This window comes from Symphalangus syndactylus, chromosome 1, assembly GCF_028878055.3.
Source record: "Symphalangus syndactylus isolate Jambi chromosome 1, NHGRI_mSymSyn1-v2.1_pri, whole genome shotgun sequence".
Lineage (NCBI taxonomy): Eukaryota > Metazoa > Chordata > Mammalia > Primates > Hylobatidae > Symphalangus > Symphalangus syndactylus.
In genome coordinates this window covers 51111404-51130912 of record NC_072423.2, presented here as the reverse complement: position 1 = coordinate 51130912, position 19509 = coordinate 51111404, and the positions used below count along the sequence as shown (strand labels likewise).

The following is a 19509-nucleotide window of genomic DNA, read 5'->3' as shown; positions in this document are numbered from 1 at the left end:
GGACCGCGCCCGAGCGGCCTGCGGGGCGCCCCTGCGGCCCGGGCCCGCCGCGCGGAGCAGCCCCAAGTGAGCGGCAGCGGCGGCGGCGGCGGCATGCGGGGCGGCCCGGAGTAGCGCGCCGAGCCCGCGAGGCCGGGCGCGGAGGCGGGGGCGGGCGCGGCGGAGGCGGGGCCCGGGCCGGACCCGCCCGCCCGCCGGGGGAGCCGCCGGCAGTGGCCGAGGAGGCGGCGCGGCGGACGGCGGCCCGAGAGTAGCGCCCGCGCTGCGGCCCGCGGGACCGCGCCGCGACCGCCCGGGCCGGCCCGGAGGAGCGCCTGCCGCCGCCGCCGCCGCCGCGTGCCGAGCGAGGTGAGTGTTCGTCCGCGGCCGGGCAGTCCCGGAGCCGCAGCGGCTCGCGCGGGTCGGAGGTGGAGAAGGAGGCCCCGCCACGGCCGCGTCCCCGGTCCCTTTGTGGCCGGCGCTGCCTGGGGCCAGGGCGCGGGCACGCTCGGCGCGGGTTCGGGTCTGGGATCCCGGGGCCGTTGGACACGCGGCGTCTTTGGTTGGCAGCTTTGGCGAGCAGCGAGTTTCCGTCCTAGTTTGACATTGAGTTAGAACCGTTTTTCTTTAGAAGACGGAAGTTTGTTTTATTGACAAAAATAAAGCTAAATATGGCTTCTGGGTTCGGCCGTGTGGTACTTGGAACCGCGGTGCCAGCATGACCCTCGCGGCGCCACGGGGGAGGGGAGGACACGCCGGCAGCGGGGGAGGGGGCTTCCCGGCCCGCTGCCCCCGAGGAGGACCCGGCCCTGAATTAGCAAATGTTTGTGGTTGGGAAGTAGCGGGCTTTAGGTAATGTGGCAGCTTTTCCTGGAAGAATGAATGAATGAGATGTCATTTACTCATCCCTAATCAATACAATGCCCATTTAAACATTTACCAGGAATTGAGATGATTTGCATTGTCATTGCTTCTCTTATCTGGTCAGCCTTGCTAGATGAGGTTCCCTTACCCCCCAGATTTGTGACCTTGTCCTCATTCTCAAAGCCACTGAGCTAACCAACCCGTCTACCAAACTCACTTGGCATTTTTTTGGTCAACTGGGCAATAGGCAAAGTAGCCTTTGTGAACTGTTTCTGGAGGGCAGAGAATGTCACTTGATCATATCTTATGTTTAACACATGGCTTTATAATAATTCGTGTCAAGAACGCTGAGAGTTAGGAGGTCTTGTCGTTTCACAGATGAAGTAGTGAAGGCCCTAAGAAGTTGCAACTTTTCAGGTCACAAGCTGAGCAGCAGAGTTGGGATTCAAACCCAGACCTTGTTAGTCCAGTCCTCTTTACATCACATCTGTGTCCAGACCTGGACTGTCCAGCGTGGGAGCTACTAACCACATGTGACTATTAAAATTAAATTTTAAAAATTCAGCTCATCAGTCACACTAGCCACATTTCAAGTGTTCCATAGCTAAATGTGGTTCTCTGCTACAATTGAACAGCCCTGGTCTAAATTATACGTACATTTATTGTGTCAGTAAATATTTACTGAATGCAATCTGTCTATGAGGCACAGTTTTAAATTCTGGGTACATGGTGAATAAGGGAGACACAATGTCCTTGCCCTACTGGAATTTACATTTTACATGATCCTTCGAGGATGTTTCCATGGTACTCCGAGTCCTGCTATTCCAAGTGTGGATGGTGTACCAGCAGCATCCTTGTCACCTCAGACTCAAGTAATGCGGAATGTGAAGCCCCGCTCCACATCAACTGAATCAGTCTCTGCTTTACCAGGATTTCAGGTTATTTGTGTGCACTTTGAAACCTGAGAAGCCTTTATTCAGCGTGCTGGTGATAACTGGGTTTAATGACTGCTCTGCTGGTTTGTTTGGTGCCTCTTAAACAGCAGACTGCAAAACTCTTGGGAGCACTCACCATTTATGCAAATACTTGTTAAATGCCTGGCTTTCTCAATAGAGTTTAAGCTTTATGAGAGCAGAGATTGTGGCTTCCTTTTCCAGCCATGTATCCCTGAAGACTTTACAGTGCCTGGTAAGCAATAAGCACTTGGTATAAATGCTTGTTGGATAAACGAATGAGTGTGCTAGGATACTTATGCATGGTTGTTAGCTGGTGTGGTGGCATGCGTCTGTAGTCCTAGCTATTCCAGAGTGACAGAGCGAGACCCTGTCTCAAAAAAACTGAAAATCCAACAACAGCAAAACTGATTGTTAATCCCAAGCAGTTACAGGCAAGGTAATTCTCATGGCATCAGGTGAGAGAGCATGGGACCAGAGTCAAAATGAAGATAGATCTGTTTGTAACTTTTAGTGGGATGCTCCAGCTACTCTGACTGGAGTTTTGCTCCTGGCTCAGTTGCGTGCCCTATCCTTCTTTTAAATAATATAATAATAATTTTGAATCTGAATCACACATTAGTGCTTCATATAGTTTTTAAAAAATTTTGTATTTTTTTAGGTAGCTAAATTCCAGACATTATTTGTATTTCACCAGTTTTTCCGTTAATATCTTCTTTCTGTTCCAGAATCCAGTCCAGTGTACTACATTGTATTTAGACAATCATGTTTCTTTAATATTTGGTTTGTGATAGTTTCTGTCTTGTCTGGTTTTCCATAACTTTGGTAGTTTTGAGGAATACTGTCCTGGCTTGCTTTGATGGACAGTTTTCCATACTTATTCTCATGAAGGGTCACAATCAGGTTGACCCTGTTTCTGCTTTTACTTATTTATTTATGTAATACATACATCTGTCATGCTTATGTAACATACAACTTTGGTACTTTGTTTTCAGTAACAGATTTCTTGGATACAGTTCGTAATTGGTTGAGATGCAGAAGAGTGTTATACCATTGCAATTATATACCAAGTTTTATTTTTTGATGGGTTAAGAGCTGGGCTGGGGTAGAGGAGGAAGGAAAGAGGAAAGATCAGTTAAAAGAGGCAGTTAGGCAAAGAGGGACCAAGGCAAAGGGAGTGACAGGTAATGGAGGAAGAGGAGTGCGGCAACTTTGTAGAAGAGAGGAGTGAATACTTACTGTTTGTTCATTTATTCAATCAATATTTATTGACTCAGCGGTCCCCAATCTCTCTGGCACCAGGGACCAGTTTCGTGGAAGACAGTCTTTCTGTGGACCAGGTTGGGGGCCAGGGGAATGGTTTCGGGATGAAACTGTTACACCTCAGATCATCAGGCATTAGATTCTCATAAGGCTTGTGCAACCTAGATCCCTCATATGTACAATTCACAGTAGTGTTTGCCCTATGAGAATTTAATGCCGCTGGTGATCTGACAGGAAGGAGGTGGTGCTCAGGCAGTAATGCTCGCTTGCCCACTGCTTACCTCCTGCTGTGTGGCCAGGTTTCTAACAGGCCACAGACTGGTACTGGTTCATGGCCTGGGGGTTGGGGACCCCTGTATGGAGCGATTAATGTGTGCCACACCTAGTGCTGTAGTGTCAAGATAACTGGGGGATGGACAGCATTAAATAAACATGCAAATAAGTACAATTTGTGATTATTGCTACACAGAAGCAGTAAAGGATGCTGGAGAGATTGTAGGTGGGGGAACTTCAGGTTGGCTGGCTTGGGGAGGAGGGCTTCTCTGGATATGTAACATTTAAACTCCTGCACCTGGCTTTTGGGGACCCTTCAGAATTACCCTCCACATTTCTTATCCCATTTTTATGTTATTTCACAACCCCTGACAAATGCCTCTTTCTTCATAGGCACTTTGCTTATTTCTGGCTCTGTACCTTTTTATGTGATTTCTTCTCCTTCCCAAGATGTCCCCTTCTCCACCTCCACTTGTGGAAGTGCTACCTGTTTTTCATAGATTTGCTCAAGGTCTTTCTCCTTGATGAAGTTATTCACTGTTGATTTATGCCTCTTGAGTGTGTGGTGTTTAAGGGTAGGGATAACAGTGGCTATTGTGAATAAAGCTGCTGTAAGCTTTTGTGTATAGGTTTTTTGTGTGAACAGAGTCCTTATTTCTCTGGGATATATGCCCAGGAGTACAGTTACTGGGTTATGTGGTAGTTGCACGTTTAGTTTTCTAAAACACTGGTGAGCTGTTTTGTAAAATGTTGTAGCATGGCTGGAACATCCCAAAGTGCCGGGATTACAGGCATGAGGCACCACGCCTGGCCTGTCACCATTTAGCCATTCTGATAGGTGTGTAGGGATGTCTCATTGTGGTTTTAACGTGCATTTCCTTAAAGGCTAATGATGTTGAACACTTTTCATGTGCTTATTTGTCATCTGTATATTTTCTTTAGGGAACTATCTTTTGTTCATTTTCTAATGGGATTGTTTGTCCTTTTTACTATTAACTTTTGAGACTTGTTTATTCTTTATATGTTCCAAATACTGGTCCTTTGTTGGGTATGTTGTTTGTCTGTAGCTTGTCTTTTCATCCCCTTGATAAGGTCTTTTGCAGAGCAAAAGTTTTAAATTTGTTAAAGTCCAGTTTCTCAGTTTATTTTTTTATGGATCATTCTTTTTTGGTGTCAAGTCTAGGAACTCTTTGCCTAGCCCTAGATCCTGAAGATTTTTCCCTTGTGCTTTTTTTCCCTAATAGTTTTGTGGTTTTACCTGATCCAGTTTATGAAGCTAAGATTTAGGTCAAAATTGTGTGTGTGTTTATGTGTGTGTCTATGGATATCCAGTTACTTCAGCACCATTCCTTGAAAAGGCTGTCATTCCTCCGTTGAATTGTCTTTGTATCTTTGTGAAAAAGCATTTGGAGCTGGGAGTGGTGGGCATGGGCCTGTAGTCTCAGCTACTGGGAGGCTGAGGTGGGAGGATCACTTGAGCCCAGGGATTTGAGGTTGTAGTGAGCTGTGGTGGTGCCACTGCATGCCATCCTGGGTGAAGGAGTGAGACCCTGTCTCTAAAAAAAAGAAAAAAAAATCAGTTGGGCATATTGATATGAGTCTATTTCTGGGTTCTCTAATCCTGTTCCATTGATCTATGTCTCTGTCCCTCTGCCAACGTCACACAGTTTTGGTTACTGTAGCTCTATGATAAATCTTTAAATGGGGTAGACTGATTCCTCCTACTCTTTTTTCCCCAGTTATTTTAGCTGTTCTAGTTCCTTTGCTTTTCCATATAAATTGTAGAATAATCTTGTTTATATCTACAAAAAAAGTCTTTCTGGGCTTTTGATAGAAATTGCAGTAGACCTGTATCAGTATGGAGAAGATGGACGTCTTTACTATGTATGTTGCATTTTTCAATCTGTGAACACAGGTTGTCTCTCCATTTATTTAGATCCTTGATTTCTTTCATCAGCATTGTGTAGTTTTATCATGCAAGTCCTGTACATATGCTTTGTTAGTTTTTATTGGATTTGTTTTGTTACATTTGTATGTAAATATTTCTTTTTATATTTTAGTAATTGTAACAGTATTTTTAATTTTGGTGTCCATGTACTCATTGCCAGCATGTAGAAATATAATTAACTTTCATATGTTGATTTTGTATTCCACAATCTTGCTGAACCTACTTATTAGTTCTAGTTCTTCTGGAGATTCCTTGGGATTTTCTATGCAGACTACCATGTTACCTGCAAAGAAGGACAATTTTATTCTTTTCGTTTTTAATCTGCATACTTTTTCTTGCCTTTTCTTGCCATATTGCACTGGCTGAAATATCAGCACTATGATGAATAAGAAGGGTGAGAAAGGACAGTCTTTCTGATCTTGGGGGAAAGCATTCCTTCAGTCCTTAACTATGAGGTATAATGTTAACTGTAGGATTTTCATGGATGCTGTTTATCAAGTTAGGGAAGTTCCTCTCTGTTCCTATCTTCCTGAGAGTTTTTATCATGAGTGAGCATTGAATTTTGTCATGTTTTTTGTTCATCAGTTGATCTGATCATGTGATTTTTCTTCTTTAGCCTGTCAATATGGTGCATTGTATTGATTTATTTTTTAAATATTGAGCCAGCCTTACATCCATGGCATGAAACTTGGTCACAGTATAACACTTTTTGTACATATGTTGCTGAATTCCATTTACTAATATTTTGTTAAGTAATTTTGCACTTAGATTCCTGGGGGCATTTAGCAGTGTTTCCCTGTCAGCACTGTTTTCTCTGTGTTCCACAACCTTTGTTTTATTTTTATTTTCATTCAATTCAATGTCTTTTTTTATCTTGGGACTTCCACTTTGAGCCATGGTATTTTGAAGAGGGCTGTTTAGATTCCAAGTATTAGGAAATTTTCCTTTCATCTTCTGTTTGCGGTTTCTAGTTTGATTCCATTTTGGTTGGAGAGCACACTCTGTGATTTCAGTTCTTTTAAATTTATTGAGGTTTGTTTTACGGCCCAGAATATGGTCTGTCTGTGGGCCCCTGAATGAAATGTGTTTTCTACTCTTACATCCTGTTGGTTGATGATGCTGTTGAATTCTGTGTCTTTGCTTGTTTTTGTCAAGGCATTCTATCAACTGTGGAGAGAGAAGGCCAGTTATTTTCTCTGAGTATGGGATTCTGTGTTGATAGTTCTTTCAGCCCTTGAAAAAATTATACCACTTTCTTCTGGCTTCCATGGTTTCTGAGGAGAAATCCACTGTCATTCTAATAATTTTTCCTCTGTAGAAAGGAATTGTTTTTCTCTCACTGTTCTCAGGATTTTTTCTTTGTCTTTAGTTTTCGAAAGTTTCGTTATGATACATTTCGGTGTGGATTCCTTTGGGTTTATACTGCTTGGGGTTCACTCAGATTCCTGAATCTGTAAGTTTATGTCACTTGCCAAATTTAGGAAGTTTTCACCATTATTTTTTTGAGTACTTTTTCAACCTGCCCTCTTTCTCCTCTTCTTTCAAGACTCTGATGACTGGAATGTTCAGTCTTTTGTTATGATTCCACATGTTTTTGAGGCTTTGTCAATTTTTCTTTAGTCCATTTCTCTCTTATTCATATTGGGCTCTTGTCTTCCAGTTCCTTTCCTGTGTCCTTCCCTCCCTTTCTGCTGCTGAGTCTTTTATTTTGGTATTTTTCAGCTCTAAAATTTGCTTTAGGTTTTTCTTTATATCTTGTATTTCTTTGTTGAGGCTTTTTGTTTATTTATTCTTAATTTATTTCAAGCATGCTTGTAATTATTGAAGCATGTCTATCACAGCTGCTTTAAAATTGTTGTCAGATAATTCTAACATCTCTCATCTTGGTATTGCTGCCTCCTGATGTCTTTTTCGGCTTGAGTTCATCCTGGCTCTTGGTATGATGAGTGATTTTTAAATGAAAACCTGGGTGTTTTTATATTATACTATGAGATTCTGGATCTTACTTAAGTCTTCTGTTTTAGCTCGCTTTGTTTTGATACCACCCTGGCAGGGGAAGGTTGGTGGGGACGGCATGTAGCACTGTCTAGTGATCACTAGGAGAAAGTAGAAGTACAGGCTCCCCACTTGGCCTTTCTTGACCCAAGAGGTACAGTATCTTGTTTCCACCAGGTGGGAGTAGAGGTCCAGGATGTCAGGGGGAGAGGGTGTATGTGGAAGGGTGCCTTGTTACCAGCTGATGTAAATGAAAGCTTGGGCCGCCTACTTGGCCTTCTCAACACCACCCTGGTGTGTGGGAAGTGGGTGCCTTATTATAACCCGGTGAGTATGTGAAGTCTAGGCTGCCCACCTGACCTTTGTTGGCATGGGTCGGGGTAAGGCTACAGTTTTTTTCTGTGATGTTTGTCTGGAGTAGAGTGGTTTTTTTCCTATCAATTTTCTGTCTCAGTAGGATGTCCCTTTCTTGGTCTTTTGACTTTTTTTCCCTTCTGCTTCTGTTAATGATTCCAGGTTTCAGGTTGCTGCCATTTTCAACTCCAGAAAGCTGGGATATATGAGGCAAAAATAAGTCTCAGGGAACTCACCATTTTATTGTTCCTTGCAGCCTGAGGTCCCTAGCCAGTCTGCCTTCTTCTCTCCACAGTTAAGAATCTTCTCATGTTTGTTTTATATGTAATGTTCAGAGTTTTCAGTTGTACTTAGTGGGAGGAATAGGGAAAATACATCTGCTTCATCTTCCTGGAATTGAATATCCCCGAAGGATCAGTTTGTAACATTTCTTCTTTTCATGGGCCGATGTTTTCCTAATATGTGTAAAATATGAATTGCAAGAAAAATGAAATTAAAAACCACAATATATAATTTCCATTTCAAAAATTATTGGATTCAGTAGATGTAACATTTGTCTGTCAAATTGCTATCAAAGTTTCTAAATGCTTACTCTAATCCTCTCTCCTTACTCCTCATGGACTAGGTGAGTGCCAGTTTGCCATCTAGGAACTAGACTTTGACTAGCACTGCCTGGAGTGTTACTGCTTGATTCTTTTTAAAATGATAAACTAGTGATTAGACATTCAGTTGAACTTCTCTGCTGTTTTCCGTGGATTTTTGTAGGGACACCTTCAGTGTGAAGCCCATTTTAGTCCTTAATGGGGAGGGATGTTTGGGATTGTTTTGAGGGCAGATGTAGCAGCGGTGATGAGAGTTGAGAGTGCATCTCTGATTTCAGGTGATCCATTTGTTCTTCAGTGTTTAGAATTCTTACAAATTTTTACAAATTATAAATTCTTCTAAATTGTTATGAGAATCCTTTAAATCCTTCGTTGTAATTTATGACTTCTAATGTTAGAGAACATATGGTTGGTTTTGAGTCTGTAAAGATGTCTAAGTATTGGCTTCCAGTATGTTTATCTTTTGATTGACAGCCTTGAGTATAGGACAAACTTCTATGGGAACCAGGAGGTGATTTGAAGACAGTTCTTTAGGTTTAAGCATCATGGAAGTTATGACTTCTCATTGAAAAAAGAATATTTTTAAAGTATCAGTTCATTTGTAGAAAGGAGTAGAATTTGCATTGCATTGGTAGAGACACATACTAAGTTATTGGATTGTCCTTTGGAATCTACACATTATGTTTTATAATTTATTATTTTCTTTCAGGAGGAAATTTTTGGGAATATTGAAACTCTCATTTGTCCATTCCTAAGAATTAGTGAGTTATCAGTAAACACTTTACTAACATTTACAAGTCCCCATGCATGGCAGACACTGTAAAAGTAGGAAGGCAGCACTGTCATAGTGGAGAGGCCTGATGCTTTGGAGATTGAAGTCCATATTCTGTTCATATTAGGACTGCAGAATTAATTGTAATTATTTTAAGTGTTTCCATGCACAGGGAACACTATCTCAAGTAATAGAACTGATATAGGGAGAGTAGCCATGAGAGTTTCAACTTTTACTTAGACTGGGGGCAAAAGATGACTAAAACAGCTCTGCCACTGGGGATAGGAAATAAGGGTAACATGGTCTCTGATCTGAAACCTGTGAGGGGATTGAGAAAGTAGAGGGAAGAAAAGGGTGGTTAATTTAGACTGAGAGTCTTTGAACAGGGCTGGAAATCCTTTGATGAGTAACCTCTAGGGCATTTCATTGCATGAGATGTATACATACTCCTGGAGAGAAAGGACCTTTGTGGCAGGAGCTTTTCACTGGAAATGCTTTGAGGAGGGGATGCGTCACTGGCAGCTTATCAGCTGGTCCTTGTGCTGTGGTCCTGCCCTATGCTGTGGTAATAGTAAGTTGGTTCAGACAGATGTGAATGTAGGCTATTGATAATTGGAGATGGGGAAGCAAAACAAAATAAATCACAACTTAGAATAGCTCTGGCCATATACCAAGCACAATTCTAACTGCTGTACTTATATTAATTCATTTGCTCTTTATAACAAAATTAAATGGCACTGAGAAGATAAGTGATAAAGCTGGACAGGTAAACCTGTCCCCATGTCTGTACATTTAATGTGGCAGTCTGGCTCCAGAGATTATGGTCTTAACTGTCTAACTAGACTACCTTGCTCGGATAGTTTGGGAAAGATTGAGAGGGGCTTTGAATACCAACAAAAACAGTATGGATGTTCTTTGGAATGCAGGAGGGAGCTGTTGAAGGATTTTGACGAGGGCATTGATTGACATAATCAGAATTAAGCTTTAACATACATGTAGGTGAGTGATTGCTATTTCAAAAGACTAGAGGTAGGAAATGAGGCTAATGCACTACTTCACATGACTTTGTATGCAGGAGCATACAGGTGCATTTTTAGAAATGGAATCAGATGGTCTCTCAATGAGTGAAGGAAAAATAAGTAAATCACTTGATTTGTAAGGGGTGTCACCATTAACAGCAATGGAAAAAAACAAAGTTTGAGAATAGTTAATGAATGTGTCTTGGTACATGTCCAGTTGCAGGTGTCAGAGAAGGATTCCAGGTGGAACTGTCCTGTAGGCTTCATAGTTGGAGCACTGCATCTTGTTGGGAGAGGTCAGGTCTGGAGGTACAGATGAGCATCATCAGCATTGAAATGATGAAAACAGGGAGTGGTAGAAAGGGCTGAGGAATAAACCTGAGGGGATACTTACAATTACGGGCCGCGATGAGGAAAGTGACTTTTACATCCTCGCTGGGCAAATATTTATTGAGTATCTGTTTGTGCCAGGCACCGTGACTACAATGGGAACTAAACAGACATAGATCCTGTCTTTGTTGGTCATACAATTTAATGAGGAAGATAAAAATAGAGACAATTAAGTAAACAATGGGAGAAATGACATTTCAGCTGAGACCCAGAGGTCAAAAAGATTTTAATAATACAAAGAGTATGGGCAAGAGGATTCTGGTAAAAAAGAACGCCGTACACAGAGACTGTGTAGCAAAGAGGACTCATTCTGTTTAAGGAACTGAAATACCAGTGTGGCTGAAGGGCCATTGGTGCAAGGGATGTGGGGGGTGAGATGAAGGTAGGAAAATTGGCATGGTATAGCTGATGCAAGACCTCATTCTTAGTGCTGTTGAAAGGTTTTGAGTAGGAGAAAGCTCTGCTTCTGATTTTAAGCAGATCACCTCTGCTGCAGTGTGGAGAATGGATTTGGGTGAGAGGGTGGGATGGGTAAAGGGGAGGCATGGAGATCAGTTGGGAAGCTCTTGCAGGCGGCCTGGACTAAATGGTGGTAGTGGATATGTCAGAGGCTGGGGATCAGGCTCTGGTGTTTCTCTCAGCAAGCTCTTCTGGCCTTCACCTTAGTACCTTTGTTTTTCTTTATCATCATATGTATCATGTTACCCCTCTCTGTTTATCCTTGTCCCTTTTAGACTGTGAATCCCTTAGGTAGGGGTAAGGACTTTCTCTTACTGGTCTGCCTACCACCTGAGAAGTGATCAGTAAATGTGGAATAAATCAATGTACTTGTCTTCATACTGAGGTTGTTTTCCTGTTGTTGTTGTTGTTGTTTTTCCTTGAGAGGAGTTGCAAGACGTGGGAGGCTGTGGGCAGGGTTCCATGGGAGAAGGAGTATGCTGCATGTCTGGGACCTGTGAGGAGGAAGCACCAAAGAAATCTATGTGGCACGCAGAGGTGTTTTCAGGTGTTGAACCATAGGGAGGTCTACCTGATTTCCTCATTAGGAGGATTAGAGAGGGCAGAGTCAGGAAAGCCAATAGAGGAGGCCTTACAAAGAAGACAGTTACTGATGTCCAGTGCTGCTGAACAGGCAGGAGGGTGAAAAGATTCTTTCTCTGCTCTCTGTAGTTTTAGCAGAGGCGGAAGAGCAGAAATCTATTACCAGGGGATAGGAGTGACAGCAAATGTAGACCATTCCTTGAGGAAGTATTTGGGAGAGGAGAAAGGAGGAGATTGTAGCTTGCATTCGGGGTAGTTGAGGCAAATGGTTTTTAGGATAGGAAGGAGCAGAACCTATTATTTGTAGGTAGTAGGTTATGTTGAGTCAGGGTAGTAAGGTGTATGAGAGTCACTGAGGAGTGACGGGGGACATGGAAAGTCAACTGTGGTGACTGGAGATGGCATGCACCCCATTGCAAGAGGGCACCTGATCACCTACTAGGATTTTGCTCTTTGGGTATGCTCACTCAGTGGTGGCAGATAATTTTTTTTGTTTTTTTTTTAAAACCAGAGAAGCTAGAATACAGTTTGTTTGTTTTTTTTTTTTTTTTTTTTTTGAGATGGAATCTTGCTCTGTCAGCCAGGCTGGGGTGCAGTGACGCGATCTCGGCTCACCGCAACCTCCGCCTCTCGGGTTTCAAGCTATTCTCCTGTCTCTGCCTCCTGAGTAGCTGGGACTACAGGCACGTGCCATCACACCCAGCTAATTTTTATATTTTTAGTAGAGATGGGGGTTTCATCATGTTGATCAGGCTGGTCTCGAACTCCTGACCTCAGGTGATCTACCCGCCTCGGCCTCCCAAAGTGTTGGGATCACAGGAGTGAGTCATTGCGCCCAGCCTATAATACAAATCTTGATTTTTCAAGTGCAATGTCCTGATTTTGGCAATTAAATCAGTTTTTACATCTTTTCTTTGGGTGGGGGGCGGGCACAGGAATAGGGGACAAAGCCCTCATCTCTGGCATAACTTCGCCTGAAAGTTACCTTGGGAGAAAGGGCTGATGGCATTGGTTGGTGAATGTGAAAGAGAAGAGAAGTTATTTGTGGAGCAAGGCTTCCAAGGCTTTGAAAAAGAATGTAATTAAGTGTACAAGTAAAGAGTATTATCCTTAAAAAGGAGAAAAAACTCAGAGGAACAAGGGAATGTGAGGTAAAAGTGAGGTGGAAGGAACTCCCGTCTGATGAGGTGGGATTTCTCTGTAGAGAGGCAAGGATTATGTTGGCTGGTCTGTGAGGGTGTGCACAAGGGAAGGTAGAGGGTGAGAGAGGGGGTCCAGGAGAGGAGCTGTAAAGAATAGTAAGGCTTGGTCTGGCTAGTTAGTGTAGGTTTACAGGGGACCCTGCCAGTGTTTCAGAACTTTCTAATGCCACTATCCTAGAAGTTGAAGCAGAAAAAGTGAAGAGTAGAACTTATCGAGGGTTAGAGATTGTATATAAGGCTGAAAGGTCCAATGAAGTGAGGGATTTTTTTGTGTGTCAAAAAGTACCTTATTACAAAGGTAATATGACTTCTGTGTTGGAAGCTGAGCACATGAAACTAGAAGGCTGGTTAAGTGTACTAGGAGGCAACTTCCTGCAGACAGAGAAGAACAAGTTTGGCAGGGGTGAGGGAATCTAAGCCCCAGTGGTCAAGAGATCGTGATGGCGGTGTATTTTATGTCTGGGTTTGGTTTTGGCTGAGAAGTAGTTTAAGGTATAGACAGGCGGGTTGGTGTTGAGACTCGAGACAGAGGACAAATCAGGATTGAGGCCAATGGGGACTATAAGCTTGGGTGTTGCTGCTAACAGAGGTTTGAAGTGAGCTTTGGAAATGGGGAGGAAGATGGTAAATCTGGTGTTGAAATCAACTCATTAGGGGAGGCTAGATGGTGCCTTAAAGATCAGTGTCAGTGTGAGGATGTTTTTTGGGATGGGGCCTAAATGAAGATTCTGACAAATACACAATTCAAATTCTCCTGTTACAATATGATATTTCAACAGCATGGAAAATATCCCATGTAAAATACTCTTAATATATAACAAAAAAGTAATGTAATATTTAATAATAAGATAATTTACATAATGAAATAATATATGAAAAGATTTTGCTTAGAGGAAAGAGAGGTGGAGTCTGCCTGGGACACACACAGAGAGAGGCTGGCCCTGTCCTGATTTGTTCTGATTTACTAGCAACTCCCAGACTTGTGGGAGGTAACAGTGGCTGATCCAATCATACCATCACTTGGGAGCCTAAAAGTACTTGCAGTACCAACTTTTTGAGGGATGACTGACTTGAAAAAAGTCTTCAGATTTCCCTTAAACTTTTAACAGTGGAAGAGCATTGATTTGTTTAGTAACCAGAGCATAAACCTGTGGCAACAAGCTGCTGCGTGTCCATTCTCCACCCTCCAAACAAAACTAAACAGAAACATTGTGACTTTAGGGATGCTCTTTTCTCTCACCTAATGTTAACATGTTTTTGCATAAAAATACTCTTGGCAGAGTGGGACAATAAGATAATTTTTTTTGCATTATTAAATAGTGGCAGTTTTTTTTTAAGAGAAAAAATAACATGTTTACATAGTAAAATACCCTGACAGTATCAAAAAGTATACAGTGAAAACTAACTGTTCTATTCTAGTAATATTTTCTTAACATTGTAAATGGAAGTCATAAGTATTTCTGGGCCAGATGAGAGTTGCCTCAAAATTATTTTCTGAATTAGAATATTATGAAGAGATATGGTAACTAAGCTAGATGGGAAAGAAATTACCAGTTGGGTGTGACATGATGGTAGGCATTTTTAAAAAGTTAAATTTGGGGTGCATTTTGAGAAATGGAAGGAGGTAGGGAATGTGTATTTGGGAGAGAGAGGGTGCTGTGAAACTAAGGAAAACAGCAGAGAGTTTGGAGAGAATTTAGGATACTGATTTTAAATATAGAGATTAGGGTAGATTATGTTGGAGAAGAAAAAAGCACAAAGAGGTTTTCACAGTCAGTGGGGGTTTATCTGAGCCCTGAACTAAAAAAACTCTTTTCCCCAGAGACCTCAAATGGGAGCTCTAACTGTAGCTTGATTCAGATTGGGTCAGAAAGGTGGAAATAGGTAGACAAGTCAAAGTAGACAGGGACCTAGGAGGCTATGGTAGTAATAATACTATTCCTGGAAAAAATTGTTGAAGGCTTTAAACCTGAAGCAAGCCAGCTGGGTAACTTTTATATTCTTCTCTCACTTCTGAATGTTCTTTGCCTTTAAATGCTATTGAACTGTAATAGAGTTTCATTATGAACTTGAACCTTATGTATTCTAAAAAAGTGTGTTGAGCTAGAGAGGTGGGAGTTAGGGGGAAGGGCATAGAAACTTGGTTCTTTGTGAAAGGTCTCCACCCTTGTGTACTTGTAGATACCTGAGAGTGAGTGTTGTTGTTGTTTTTTTTTTTTTTTTTTTTTTTACAGAACTCTTTGAAAGGGACTTTATAAAAATACACCCTAGAATTTCACCGGGCAGAAATTTCAGGTCAGATGTAGTTGGGCCCACTTCCTCCCATGCAACTCAACTCCACACCATAGTTCCTCACATCTCTAGGGGAAGTCTCCATACCTTACTCCATTGCTCATCATATCTTAGCCTCTGGCTTTCTCACTGTACTTACTAGAACATCTTTCCAAGACTTGCTGTTCTTATCCTCAGCAGAGCCTCCAGTTCCAACATGAGCACCAGCACAGTATGTTCATGCTGTACTCCATTGACTGTTCTTCATTCACTACTCAATTGGATTCTTCGGTTGTGGGCAGTAGAATCCACCACTGCCTAACTTAGCAGGAGGTAATTTATTGGAAAGGAATTAGAAGCTCACAGAACTGATGGAATTCTAGAGAACCAGCCTTGGGAACAGGTTAGTGGAAACTAAGGCAACTCTTGGGGGCTAGGAAGCAGAATTGGAGGAGTGACCTGATCAACAGATTACCACTGGGATGATTGAACCCAGTCTGTTCTTTCATCCTTGAATGTTACTTGCCCAAGATTTAAGAGTCTTGGAGAAAGCATCTAGTTGGTGAAACCTAGGGTCATGCTGGGTGTACCAGTGGTGAGAGTAGGGATTTATAGTATTTACAAGAACCTCCAGGAATCCCTTTGGCATCCATTAGTGGGTGGGTAGTCATATGGAGTTACATTCTCACTGGGGTTATACAAGGACAGGTAATTCTCCAACAGGAAATTAGGACGTGGGGAGAGATGGACGCTGAGCAGCCAAAATGAAATACTTCCTCCAGACCCCTTGTCAACATTAAATAACTTGATGACTCTTTACATTCTAGTAGTTTACTTATATGAGACAAATAATGGCAGTTTATTTAGTGCTTTTCTCAGTAGAATTTATATTGTGTCTGATATTGGCCCTTTACATGCCACTCCTTTAATTATCTCAACAGTCTTGTGATACAGGCAACTTGTGTGAACTGACCTGGTAGTAGGTGTCAGGAGTCAGGGTGCAAACTCAAGCAATCTGGGCTACCTTGCCTATATGTGGTTTAAAACTTTATCATAAATTAGTTAATACTTTTAAATGAATTTGGATTCATCGGTCATTAGCATATCTGTACTTTTAAAATAATAGTACTTTAAAAATTCAAATTCATGTAATAAAACAGTTTACATCTTTTAAGTCACAACTTAAGTTCATCTTTTCAACATATATATGTAAACGCCTTGAAATTCGGCATTAAATGCAGTGATTCTTTATGCTGGGGACATTCTAAGACTTCACTTCTAGCTTTTTTGAATTATACAATACATCATTGTTAACTATAGTCACCTGACTGTACTGTTGAACAATAGCTTTTCATCTAACTCTCATCCCCTCCCCTCCCGTCCCCTCTCCTCCCTTCTCTTCTCTTTCAACAGAGTCTTGCTCTGCTGCCCAGGCTGGAGTGCAGTGGCGTGACCTCGATTCACTGCAGCCTCTGGATTCAAGAGATTATCCTGCCTCAGCCTCCCAAGTAGCTGGGATTACAGTGCCCACCACCACCCCTGGCTAATTTTTGTATTTTTAGTAGAGATGAAGTTTCACCATGTTGGCCAGGCTGGTCTCGAACTCCTGACCTCAGGTGATCTTCCTGCCTTGGCCTTCCAAAGTACTGGGATTACAGGTGTGAGCCACTGTGCCTAGACAATCTAACTGTATTTTTGTACCCGGTAGCCAGTCTCTCATCCCCTTCTCCTCCCTACCCTTCCCAGCCTCTGGTAACCATCATTTCACTGTCTACCTCTGTGAGGTCCACTTTCTTAGTTCTCACATACGAGTGAGAACATGAGGTATTTGTCTTTCTGTGCCTGGCTTATTTCACTTAACATAATGACCTCCAGTTCCATCCATGTTGTTGAAAATGATAGGATTTCATTTTTTATGGCTGAATAATATTCCATTGTATCTATGTACCACATTTTCTTTATCCATTCATCTGTTGACGGATGCTTAGGTTGATTCCATTATTTTGGCTATTTTGGCTATTGTAAATAGTACTGCAATAAACATGGGAGTGTGGATATCTCTTCAATATACTAATTTCCTTTCTTTTGGATATATACCCAGCACTGGGGTTGCTGGATCATGTGGTACTTCTGTTTTTAGTTTTTTAGGAACCTCCATGCTGTTTTCCATAATGGCTGTACTAATTTACATTCCCACTAACAGCATATAAGAGCTCCCCTGTCTCTGCATCCTTGCCAGCATCTGTTATTTTCTTGTCCTTGTAGTAAAAAGCTATTTTAACTAGAGTGAGATGATATCTCATTGTGATTTTCATTTGCATTTCCAGGTGATGTATCCAGGCGTTTTTTGTTTTTTTTTTCATGTACGTGTTGGCTATTTGTATGTCTTCTTTTAAGAAATATCTATTGAGATCTTTAGCCCATTTTACAATTGGATTATTTGTTGTGTTGCTTTTGAGTTCCTTGTAATTCTGGTTATTAATCCTTCATTGGATGGATAGTTTACAGATGTTTTCTCCTATTATACAGGTTATCTCTTCACTTTGTTGTTTCCTTTGCTCTGCAGAAGCTTTTTAGCTTGATGTGCTCCCATTTGCCTACATTTACCTCTGTTGCCTGTGTTTTTGAGGTCCTACCCAAAAAGTTTTTGCCCAGACCAACGTCCTGAGGCATTTTCCCAGTGTTTTCTTCTAGTAGTTTCATAGTTTCAGGTATGAGATTTACATCTTTTTTTTTTTTTTTTTTAAGACAAGGTCTCACTCTGTCATTCAAGCTGGAGTGCATTATAGCACAATCACGGCTCACTGCAGCCTTGAACTCCTGGGCTCAAGTGATCCTCCCACCTCAGCCTCCTAAGTAGCTGGGACCACAAACATGCACTGCCACATCCGGCAAATTTTCTGTAGTTTGGATAAAGACCTGGTTTCACCAGGCTGGTCCCAAACTCCTGAGCTCAAGCAGTCTGCCCGCCTTGGTCTCCCAAAGTGCTGGGATTACAGGTGTGAGCCATTACGCCTAGCCAGATTTAAGTTTTTAAATCCATTTTGAGTTGATTTCTGTATATGATGAGAAATAGGGATCTAGCTTTATTCTTCTGTGTATGGTCATCTAGTTTTCCCAGCTGGATTTATTGAAGAGACTGTCCTTTCCTCAGTGATTATTCTTTGTGCCTTTGTAAAAAATGAGTTGGCTGTAAATGCGTGGATTTCTATCTGGGTTCTGTATTCTGTTCCATTGATCTTTGTGTCTGTTTTTATGTTAGTATCATGCTGTTTTGGTTACTATGGCTTTCTAATACATTTTGAAGTCAGGTAGTGTGATGCCTACAGCTTTATACTTTTTGCCTGGGATTGCTATGGCTATTTGGGGTCTTTTGTGGTTCCAATTTAGGATTGTCTTTTCTATTTCTGTGAAGAATGTCCTTGGTATTTTGATAGGGACGCCCTGAATTTATAGATCACGTTAGGTAGGATGGACATTTTCACAATATTAGTTATTCCAATTCATGAGCATGGAATATTTTCCCATTTTTACAATGTCCTCTTTAATTTCTTTCATTAGTGTTTTACAGTTTTCCTTGTAGAGATCATTCCTTTCTTTGTTTAACTTTATTCCTAGGTATTTTTTTTTTTGTATTTAATAGCTATTGTAAATGGGATTGCTTTCTTGATTTCTTTTTCGTTTTGTTTGATGTTGGTGTGTATTAATGTTAGTGATTTTTGTTGTTGATTGTGTATTCTGCAATTTCACTGGATTTGATTATTGGTTCTAGTAGTTTGCTGATGGAGTCTTAGGGTTTTCTAAATATAATACCATGTTGTTGCAAACAAGGATAATTTGACTACTTTCTTTCCAATTTGGAGGCCCTTTATGTCTTTTTTTTTTTTCGAATTGCTCTGGCTAGGACTTCCAGTACTGTTTTGAAGAGAAATGGTGAATATGAGCATCCTTGTCTTGTTCCAGATCTTAGAGGAAAGGCTTCAATTTTTTCCCATTCAGTACAATGTTAGCTGTGGGTTTGTCACATATGGCCTTTATTTTGCGGAGTGGGGGGTTATGATCCTTCTATACCATTAACATTCTATTAATGTGATGTATCAAGTTTATTGACTTGCATATTTTGAGCTATTCTTGCATCAGTGAGAAGAATCTCACTTGATCATGGTGAATGATTTTTTAAATATGTTGTTCAAGTTGGTTTGCTAGCATTTTCTTGAGGATTTTTGCATATTATGCTCATCAGGGATATTGGTCTGTAGTTTTCTTTTTTTGTTGTGTCCTTGTCTGTTTTTGGTATATGAGTAATGGTGGCCTAACAGAATGAGTTTGGAAGTGTTTCCTTCCTTCTCTTTACTTTTTTGGAATAGTTTGAGTAGAATTGGTATTAGTTCATCTTTTAAGTGTTTGGTAGAATTCAGCAGTGAAGCCATCAGGTCCTGGGCTTTTCTTTGATGGGAGACTTTTTATTTACAGATTTAATCTTGTTACTTTTGATTGGTCTGTTCAGGTTTTCTATTTCTTTATGTTTTAATTTTGATAGGTCTTATATGTTCAGGAATTTATCCCTTCTAGGTTTTCCAATT

At 41.3% G+C, this 19509-nt stretch overlaps 1 protein-coding gene across 4 annotated transcripts in view; it reads left to right on the top strand.

The window, feature by feature from the left end:
• The first annotated feature begins 215 nt into the window (after positions 1-215).
• Positions 216-19509, top strand: part of GALNT1 (polypeptide N-acetylgalactosaminyltransferase 1) — a 139831-nt gene continuing 120537 nt past the window's right edge. Inside the window, exon 1 of one of the 4 annotated variants that reach the window (XM_055234393.2) lies at positions 216-348. The gene's annotated coding sequence lies outside the window, so the exon portion shown is untranslated. Of the gene's footprint in view, positions 349-10844; positions 10927-15262; positions 15330-19509 lie in introns of those variants that run through there. The other 3 variants (XM_063640204.1, XM_063640206.1, XM_063640205.1) reach the window with 3 other exon arrangements.